The sequence below is a fragment of the Capsicum annuum genome, chromosome 1 (assembly GCF_002878395.1).
Source record: "Capsicum annuum cultivar UCD-10X-F1 chromosome 1, UCD10Xv1.1, whole genome shotgun sequence".
In the NCBI taxonomy this organism is placed as follows: domain Eukaryota; kingdom Viridiplantae; phylum Streptophyta; class Magnoliopsida; order Solanales; family Solanaceae; genus Capsicum; species Capsicum annuum.
Window position 1 is genome coordinate 2374647 of NC_061111.1, and position 8217 is coordinate 2382863.

The following is an 8217-nucleotide window of genomic DNA, read 5'->3' on the forward strand; positions in this document are numbered from 1 at the left end:
GGTCTTGCCAGGGAGGCCTAGGATCAACCCAGTATGGTCAGTTTTGGTTGGCGGGGCCATTTGGGTGGTCAAACATGCCAAATGGTGCAAACGGGGCATTTTCGCGCTAAATCTGTGTGCTATAGCCCAAGGTTTCAGGAGTTGGCCTGGGGCCCAGGAGTGTCGTGGGTTTAAAATCAACCTGGGCATTCCCGGGAGGTTGGGGATCGTCCCAATGTGGTTCGTTTGGGTTGGCGGGGCCATTTGGATGGTCAAACGGGCGCATTTTCGAGCCGAATCGGTGTGCTATAGCCCACGGTTTTTTGGGGGTGGGCCCGGGGTTCGGGCATGTCGTGGGCTGAAAATCGACCTGGTGTACCAGGGAGGCTGGGAATCGCCCCAATATGGTCTGTTTGAGTTGTGGGGTCATTAAGGTGGTCAAACAGGCGAAACTGGGTATTTTCGAGGAAAATCGGTGTGCTATAGCCTTACACTAAAACAAAATAAGTTCTTGATCAAAAGAAAGAGATCATCAACTTTGTGTAGTTGGTCTAGAATGTTTTAGTCTATGTTGCTCGAACTCTTTAAGAATGTCGACGGGTGTGTGTCGGATCCTCCAAAAATAGTGTATTTTTGAAGGATCCAACACAGGTGCGGCAACATTTTTGGAGGGTCCGAGCAACTTAGGTTTTAGTTACCTTTGTTATCTCTAATATAACTGCCTTGTCACTTTCCAACAATTCATGTGGACACGTTCACGTGATAAGAAACTTCAAGAGGAATGGGCTATTGCTTTCAATAGTGTGGAAGACATCTATGAGGTATGGTTTTGTTACACTTTCACTTAATGTCAAAACTCGACACATTTCCCAAGTCCTTACGGAATTTTCACATTTATCAGAGATTTATGAACTACTGTCTCGGGAAGCTGAGAAGTTGTCCTTGGTCTGAGTTAGATGGGCTTCAGGCAGAGACAAAGATCATCGATGAACACTTGAGTAATATAAACACGAAAGGTTTTCTCACTGTTAACAAGCCAACCTGCAGTTATCGGTGCAAAATCTGATGCTCCTTTAGCTGGTAAGTTAACGGAAGAAAGATTAAATTGCTAACGCGTTGAGCGTTAAGCCTCGCTTAATATGCGCTTCAGTGTCATCGTCAAAGGTCTGAGGCATACTTTCCAGAGTCAACGAGTGATACTAAACAATTGATATTTCACCTTAGAGCCATTTTTTCGTTTTTGGGTTTTGATAACGCGTCTTCGTTTGCCCTCTTTTTTGCAGGATGGGGTGGTCCTGGTGGATACGTTTATCAAAAGGCGTACTTGGAGTTCTTTTGCTCGCGCGAGATGTTGACTGCTGTTGTCGAGAAATGCAAAGCTTTCCCTTTCCTTACGTACATGGTGGTGAACAAGCAAGGAAACTTCATTCCAACGTCCACCAAACCGATGTCAATGCAGTGACATGGGGCGTATTCCCAGCAAAGGAGATTGTACAACCAACCATCTTTGATCCTGCGAGCTTCATGGTGTGGAAAGACGAGGCATTTGAAATCTGGTCAAGGTTGAAAAGTATAGTGTAACTTAGCTAATCCAACTTCTAAATGTCTATTGATTCCTCAAACGTTCAAACACAAGAAGAATATTTTAATGTAAATTAGTATCGAAAGTGCAGGATAACCAAGTAAATACATGATTCAGTTAGGGGGAAAGGATTGGAGCAAAATTTTTACTGAGTCAAGTCGATAGACTAAGAGATGATAAATTAAAGTAAAAATGTTAAAAGTGGAATCTTTTCTTATCTCTTTTGTTCCACAGCTCACTCCATTTTCTCTCAACTTCACGTTTTTTTCGTACCATACCTCCTGCTATGTTCACATCTAATCTCCGTCTACAAAATAGCATCTAAAATTTTTTAATGGAATCAATTTTTTTTTGTACTTTCAACGCAGTCGCTGTCGGCAGATCTAATTGATATGTGGCTGCTGGAACCGTGGTCACGCAAGACTACCATGACGCCTCACTTGAGTCACAAGGACGATTCAATATTGCAGCCCTTTCAAGGTGTATTAACCGATGCAAAGTTGAAGGAATCTCAACGAATTACTTTCCAAGGTACCTAAATTTAACATGCATAAGTTTGAGAGATACTAGATGCGCTTGTTTTTTCTGGCAAAGCATTCTTTTAGGAACCTTATAATAGTGTAAGTGCACCAATTCCTTTCGTCTGAGTTAATTCTTCTCATTTGATTTAAGCTTTTTTCATGTAGTGAATTCGGTGGTGGAGAAGACCTAGGATTGTAGGTATTGGTGGCAAAATGTCTTAAGATTGGGAATTTTATTTTCATGGATACATGTATTTTTGTTTATTATCAATTATTAGAGTGATACATGAAAACATTTAACTCCATTTTTGGTTTACATTGGATTTAAAATGGATCATATTAGTCAAATGAATAGTTATGAGGATGGAAATTTGTACATATAAGGGGAAAAAAGTGACGGGGATTGAAGAATTGAAAGGAAACATTTAGAAATCTTCAAGCAATTCAAAAACATTGGAAGATGTGACCATTTAATAGACCAGTTGTTGTTCTGTTTTTGCTTGAATAATAAAACACTGGGTCTTCAAAAGCATATTATGTTTTTCAGTAAGTATCCTGTGAAATGAGAAATAATCTGACCCAAGTGGTAAAATCTACGTTTGTTGTCCAGTATTTAGAACTCCATTAGAAAGTTCTTCTGTTATGTTTGAAATGGTTAATCATATAGAAATGTTAGCGGCTAAAAGATTACTTTAGTTTAATATTGGCTAAGCATTAGTGTTTTGAATGCTGAAAAAAATATTGGAAGAACATTGAAGGATCTAGGCATTATTGATGATTTTATGCGGCTGTATTCTGATCCATGAAGCTGAGATATTTTGATGGAATAAAGAAAAGCGAAGATATGGAGAGGAAATTGAGTTCTACTCTTACAGTTAAAGCAAGTGTCTCTGTGTGTGTATTTTAGTTGAGTATGTAGAAGTCTCTTGTGTTTGAATTATTTAACTGTTATATATTAACTTGAGATTGTTATAAGAGCCTAGCATTTCAAATTTTGGATTCGCAATCCGCCTTTTTCTTCTTCTTCTTTTTTCCGTGATTGTATATTGTCCTTTTTCAAAACATAACATGTTGAAACATTTCAGAAGGATTATGTTGGGCAAGAACTGCTGAAAGATAAACATCTAGAATGAGGTTAGAGTATCTAAAATCTGTTCTGAGGCAAGAAGTTGAATTTTTCGACACACAGACCACTGAATCTTCCACTGCTTATCGAGTCATTTCGACTATCTCAGCTGATTCAACTACCATCCAAATCGCTATAGGCGAGAAGGTATGTACAAATTCCCTTCCGATTTGGCAGAATCTTTTAGTATTGGCGCAAACTATGTATTTCTTTTAACAAATCACTTCGTTTGTCCAAATGATTTATTAAGAATTCATTAACTTTTCTTTTCCTTAATTGTTAGTGGAACTGTGAATTTATCTATAATTTTTAATTGTTGTAGCAAGAAGACTGCAAAACGTCCAAAGTTTAGATTGTCGACATTCTCAGTGCTGATGGATGGACCATTTGGTGTTGTTACAGCTACAGAAATGATAGGTGTTATTCACTTCTCTGTGTACATCGTGTGGGCTGTAATAATGTACACTATACAGAATGTTGACCTCTTATCCTCATTTCATGCAGACAACGTGAAAGAGAAAAGGTAATTCTGTCACCAGGATCAATTGATCATATTATTACCTGCTGGTTTGAATTTGTTTGGTTTCACACTTCCTTTTTTATGTGTCTGAAGAGAAAGTAGTTGCTCATGCTCACCATGTTCGAGATTTTAGTCTGTTAACCTGCTCATTTAGGCCTATTGTTGTCTATAGTTTAGACCATCTTATTCCGACTTATTAAAATGATCATCTTTCAGAGAACCAAGTTATCTTCTTCCTTTTACATATAGATGTATGGCTAGGCTCTATAAATCATTAGCCATTCTCCAAAAGAACTACTTAATATGCTTCTCTCAAATTATTTATTTTAATTTGCCTCCTTCCAGCCCTCAATTTCTCTATATTTAAAAAAGTTCCAATCTGATAGTACCCTTGATTCAAATTTTGGTTACTGTTTCACGTTTTTTTTTATATTATCTTCTTATGCATGGATAATAGAATTTTGAAAGTACTGCTATAGTCTTCTTGAATAATTAAAGATTTCAATTTACTGAAGCTTGAACTAAACATGACTTCGGAGCCTGTTTAATGATTTCATTCTATTCTTCAAATAGAATTTAGAGGAAAGACAATGTAGAACTTATACATTTTCCCTTTTTTAGAAGTGTGTTATTGTGTAGTCTGCTGAGTGATGTCTTATTGCTTTTCGAACCATAGGTTTATTTACCATCTTGCATGAATATTTTTCTATGGAGGATGCGAACTTGACACTAATATGGGCTTTGAATACTAATCGACAGGCAGAGACTTCTGACTATGCAGTCAGGATCATACTACATGTCAGGATAAACTCCTCATGCCATGTATCTCCCATCTCACACACAGTGGACGTGCTTCTTTTATTGCAGCAGCAGCAGAGTAGAGTTATTTCATATGCAGTTTTCGAGCTTGTATCATCCACCTCAACCCTCGACATATCGGCAGTGCCATGGCTGGAAATATTGGGGTTGGTATGGCTCAAGTCGATGCGTATCAGCAAACCTCAATTAGGTCATCTGAACTGGACAGGAAATTTCTGAAGAATGAATAAAAGTCTTTAATAGGACAATATCTTCCCTTTTTAGTTGTTAAAGTTACAACTATTCGGGTGTTTTCATTTTCTATTTAAATTATCCGATTTTAAAGTGATTTTGTTCATATAAGTTCAAAAAACTAACTTATAGTGTTGATAAGGGGTATTTCCATGGGTTTGCTTGGTCTCTTGTTCATACCAATCGGTTGCTTTCTATTCATATAATGAATATAGAATATCAGCAATTCCAGCATCCATGATACTAAAAGCGGGATTGGAGGGGTCGTTTGATTCATGGATAAAGTTATTCCGAAACTATAGGTCTAGGATTATAATCCTGTGACTAATTTATCCTAGGCTATATTTATGATGCCTTTTAACCAAAGAGAGTATAAATTTAATAACAACCGTGGTCGTGGATATCCCACCTTATCTTGCGTACCATATACACAACGCGAAAAACCTCATTCTAGCTTGTTCCAACGTGACTTAGACTCATCCAAACCGTAACTTGTTCTATGTAAGCTTTATCTAAATTATCATACAACTAGTACCAATCAATCAATTGTTCCAGCAATTTGGGAACAATTACACTTTGTGCGAATCATCTGAAGTGTCAGATTCTAGTTTCTTGATTCTCTGAAAATAAGAAGGATGCATTCCAAGTTTACCTTTAGTTAAGTTGCTCGGACTCTCCAAAAATGTTGCCGCAACTGGGTCAGATCGTCCAGAAATGCACTACTTTTGAAGGATCCGACATGCACCCAGTGACATTTTTGAAGTGTCCGAGAAACATAACTCGTCAATATTTATGGTACCACTTGAGGAAACAGTCCAATTTCTCCTGTCCACTGGAAAACACATTCAGAGTTTAAAGCTAACATTGAATGTATTTCTGAAAACTCGTTCATGTGGATAGATACCAACATCTTCGTATATTCAAAAGAAGAGAGAAGTTCGACAGAGCTTCATGTTTCAGCTGGTGTTAATGTGTGTAGATTTTTTCAATATGAAACTTCTCACTGACGTTAGACTTTGTTTGTTTTGATCCCATGTCTGGAGTTGATACCGTACTTGCGTACTTGTGGAGGAACTATCTTGACTTGATATTGAAACTCAACAACGAAACATCTAACGAGCAGGAAAGAAAATAGATTTAGAAGAACCATTACCATGGAAACAGCCTCTAGCAGAAATGCAAGGTAAGGTTGCGTACAATAGACCCTTGTAGTCTGGTCCTTCCCAGCACTCCGCGCATAGCAGCTACAATGCTCTGGACTGCCCATTGTGAATTTACTATTCTTTGTGTTTCTTAGATTTATAGTTTTGTTGAATGGTATTTACAAAGTTAGAAATATGCAGCAACAAGTACCAGAATAAAATATCATTCGTAGCAAGACAATAAAATTAATGAAGAAAAGTACTTTTAGAGACCTTTTTTCGACTAGAAGTAGGGTAATCTATAGCACAACTCTGAGCAGGGTACAACAAAGGGCAAGACCACAAAGGTCAATTCTATGCAGTCTTACCCTGCAAATCTGCATGAGATTGTTTCCACAGCTCGAACTCGTGAACTCCTTGGTCACATGGTTGGACGTTGTTTCGATGAAAAATACTTCGAGAAATATTGTCAGTTAAATATGACTGGATTTTGTATGAGATATTACCTTTGACTGCACTAGTTATGCCATTTTTTCTAGTTGAAATGAAATAGATATGAACTTTTGTATATCCAATTTTTCATACTGAGGGGAACAAAACAGCTTAAACAAACAGCGAAAAAGGAGAAGAAACGGGCTACTATTTACTATAATATAAATAGCAAACCAACATTTGCAAGAATCCTAAGAATGCGAACTACTCAAATAATTGTCTTGCAATTTACGAATTTATATGATACAAGAAACATAGTTACGTTTAATTATCATCCTCAGTTTCACAGATACTGAGATCGTCCAAACTGCTGAACTCACCTAAAAGATATCCATAGTTATCAATGATTGGTAAACCTAGTTTCAATGAAAATTTGACTGCCCTATTACCTGGAAGTTGCATCCATTCCCCCATCCACAAATCTTCATCATCCTCTTGACCTTCTTGCTTCTCTCCCGCGCTAGAATCAGTTTGCGTATTGCTTTGCAGCTCCACCTTCTGTGGGCTCTCAGAATCATCGAGCTTCTTGGACTGATAAACATGGAAAGCCTCTTCAGTATTGCCTATTTTGTCAGAATCAGTACTTTGGACAGTTTCTCCACTAGATGCATTTGAGAGTAGAACATCAACGTCTGGTGATCCAACATATGATTCGAGCTGAAATGGTTCAAAATTTACATTTTCATGTCCTTGCTCGACATTGACTGATTTCTCTTTCTCTGCATCTTGCTCAGAATGAGTTTGCGCCTTAGTACATTGCTGCTGCTTTGCCTTGACTAGATTTTGAAACTCAAGTTTCTTAGATTGATATGCGTGGGAAGCCTCTTCAGCGGTGTCAAAAGTCCCCAACCAAATTTTCTTTTTAGTGATGGGGTTTGTAATCTCAGACGTATATCTCCCTATCGTCTTGCTCTTGTTAACCCCAACAGTATGTGCTTTTCTTTTGCGAGAACCGATTCTTTTATCTCTTCCACTTGCACTAACAGCAGTATCTAAGGATGCCACAACAGACGGTGGTTCCGGCTCCGTTTTATTATCCTTATTTCCCTGCCTTAACTTCTCAAACTCCGACTTCTTGGACAAACAAGCTTGTGAAGCCTGTTCAATAGTGTCAAAAGTGCCCAAGTATACTTTCTGATGCTTGATTGGGTCTGTAATCTCAGCAAAATATCTCCCGTTCTTTCGCCTTCGGATTCCAACTAAGCTCTTATCTTTAGGATCACAGCTTGTAGCAGTATTTAAGGTTTCCAGAACAGATGTTGATTCAGGCTGCAGAATTTGATCACAATTCTTCTTCGGTTTATTATCCTTATTTCCCTGCCTTAACTTCTCAAACTCGGACTTCTTAGACAAATACGCTTGTGAAGCCTCTTCAATAGTGTTAAAAGTGCCCAAATATACTTTCTGATGCTTGATTGGGTCTGTAATCTCAGCAAAATATCTCCCGTTTTTTCGCCTTCGGATTCCAACTAAGCTTCTCATAGCTTTAGGATCACAGCTTGCAGCAGTATTTACGGTTTCCACAACAGACAGTGATTCAGGTTGCTGAACTCGATCACAATTGTTCTTCGGTTTATTAACCTTATTTCCCTTTCTTATCTTCTCAAACTCGGACTTCTTTGACAAATAAGCTTGTGAAGCCTGTTCAATAGTGTCAAAGGTGCCCAAGTGTACTTTCGTATGCATAATTGGGTCTGTAATCCTAGCTGAATATCTCCCACTCTTTTCCCTTCGCGTTCCAACTAAGCTTATCTTATCTTTAGGATCACCATTTCTAGGAACATTACACTCATCAGATGATTCAG

At 38.0% G+C, this 8217-nt stretch overlaps 1 long non-coding RNA gene across 3 annotated transcripts; it reads left to right on the forward strand.

Annotated features, from left to right (window-relative positions):
* The first annotated feature begins 805 nt into the window (after positions 1-805).
* Positions 806-4937, forward strand: LOC107852105. 3 transcript variants are annotated; one of them, XR_007056875.1, is made up of 6 exons: positions 809-1059; positions 1263-1549; positions 1930-2092; positions 3168-3355; positions 3531-3731; positions 4488-4937. It is a non-coding gene; the product is annotated as an uncharacterized LOC107852105 (long non-coding RNA). The 3 variants fall into 3 exon arrangements; XR_001669294.2 differs by having other exon boundaries at positions 1263-1541; XR_001669286.2 differs by having other exon boundaries at positions 806-1059; positions 1263-2092.
* Positions 4938-8217: the final 3280 nt, after the last annotated feature.